The sequence below is a fragment of the Branchiostoma belcheri genome, unplaced genomic scaffold, assembly GCF_001625305.1.
Source record: "Branchiostoma belcheri isolate BF01 breed outbred unplaced genomic scaffold, Haploidv18h27 scaffold92, whole genome shotgun sequence".
In the NCBI taxonomy this organism is placed as follows: domain Eukaryota; kingdom Metazoa; phylum Chordata; class Leptocardii; order Amphioxiformes; family Branchiostomatidae; genus Branchiostoma; species Branchiostoma belcheri.
Window position 1 is genome coordinate 258,152 of NW_017804598.1, and position 2,228 is coordinate 260,379.

Sequence of the window (2,228 nt, forward strand, 5' to 3'; positions counted from 1 at the left end):
CACTCAAGTTTTTTCAACTTATTTATTATGCCGCCACCAATGCAGACAAACACATGAACAGACAACAGACATACTCATTTTCACCTGAGCAAAGTGAGGAATCGTGTGGAGTGCTTTTTCCAAGTGCACAAGATCGGTGGAATGGCAGGATTCAAGCTCGGGACCTCTTGGTTCCGAAATGAATGCTCTGTCGTTACGCCACACGATCCCACTGTCCTTTTAAAGTTTAAAGGTACAGGTAATGAATCACAATACATCTGCCTTTCCTACAGGTATCTGACAGGTGTGAATACTTGTCTCACCTGTGCGGAGGCATTGAGAAGCCCGGAGGATGTCCCCTCTGGTTCTGGGTAGGTGATTTCTGCTGCAAACTCAAATCCCAGAGGCAAGTATCCGGTCATAAAGAACCTGTAAGTACAGAAACAGCCCAGGAAAATAATTTATATGACATCAAATATAAAATGACTATTCTACAATAACTAATAGAAGTAAGTCCGGCCAGTACTATCCATTCTTTGCAAAATGCAAATTCAAAACTTCCTGATCAATTTTAAAAATATCTACCAATAAGCAATATTTACAGAAACAAGACCTCCATAATGTGTATTGATGGTATTTCAGCACTAAGGACAGATGCCCTCAGTTAGTGTGAAAATTGCACCATTTTCAGTCAAAACTCCCAGGCTGTGACATGGCCTGACATTCGTTCGTGAGATACAAAATGCATATGACGACAGAAGGAAGAAGATACCCCGGTATTACAAGTGATTTTGACTTCAACCTCCTTGTTGTTATGATTGAAGACAGTATATGTACATGTATTGCCAATGGGGTTGGGCACCAGAATATGGTCACCCGATCATCGCCAAGCTCAACATATAGTCTCTGTCATCATGTTCACTTCTGCCTACCTTTCTGGTGCATACAGGTAAGGTGTTTACTTGCATACTTGAATTCTGCTTAAAACATGCCCAAAGTGAACCTCCCATTTTGGCAACACCTCAGGGTCGGAGCCAATATTAAATAGGAGTCTGACTGGACAGCAAGAACACAGACTGCATTCAGGAGGCGATACACGAAAAAATCTGTGTACAGACATGGAAATATGGTTACCCAAGGATGCCAGCAACCACAAAGACCACCCACATCCTGTCAAGGTCAAGTGTGAAGGTGAAGGTCATCATTCCTGCAAAGGTCAGGAGGTACACGACCAAGGTGGTGATCCTGAGGTCAACATGGAACAATGGGGATAGGGCATTAAATACGGCATTTAGATGATATAAATATGGTAAATAAAAGACATGATTTTTGAAAGAAAGCAAAGTTTCGTAAAGTCAGTGTCTGTGTTTTAGAGAATGTCTAAAAAGAAAGGTGTTTGCTTGCATACTTGAATGTCTTGGTACGGTCCAGCCACAGTCCACATAAGACAGATCCTACCATCCCTGCAAACACAATGGTTAAGCCCACCCAACCAGTGGCCACTTCTGCATCCTGTGAAGAATGAAAACATAAAAATTACAGTTAGCATTTTTCAACATTTTCCGTATGAATAATTATTCAACCAGAAATACTCTCTGTTTATCTTTGATTCTAACAATACTATAGCCTAGATCATGTGTTACTGCTATACATGAAGAAAATGAAATAAAATTACTTTAAGATGGTATTGAAATTTCAGATATGGTACTATATACTACTAATATTACTCACTGGGAAGTAGTGCAGGATGATCTGATTCAGTAATGTTGACAGGCTATAAAAACATCCAGCATTGATTCCTGTTAACAAACATATGAAAGATGAAGGTACGTTACAAAAATGTAAATGACTCATCCGAAATGCTGACATCAATCACAACTTTTTAAGGTGTTTATTTATGTCAGAGATATACCTATGTCTTACCATATGAAATTCAGCCTTACCGTAGGTGATCACCAGCAGTAGAAAGGACTCATTGGACAACAGTGTACGGATAGAGCGGAGGTACGACCTCTCGTCTGACTGGGACAACTTGAGAGCAGCCTGGGCGGGGCTTGGCGGGATGGGGGGCGCATTCTGGAAAACTACATCAGGTTTAAGACACGTTAATATTAAACTTCAAGTCATGACAAATTGGATCACATCCATAATTAGAGGCAAGTATCCTGTCATAAAGAACCTGCAAATACAGAAACAGGTCATGAAAATAACTCATTATGAAATGACATTTCTAACTGTAACAATGATCA

At 40.2% G+C, this 2,228-nt stretch overlaps 1 pseudogene; it reads right to left on the minus strand.

Annotated features, from left to right (window-relative positions):
- LOC109488243 overlaps positions 1-2,228 on the minus strand; it is a 5,819-nt pseudogene that overhangs the window by 2,604 nt on the left and 987 nt on the right.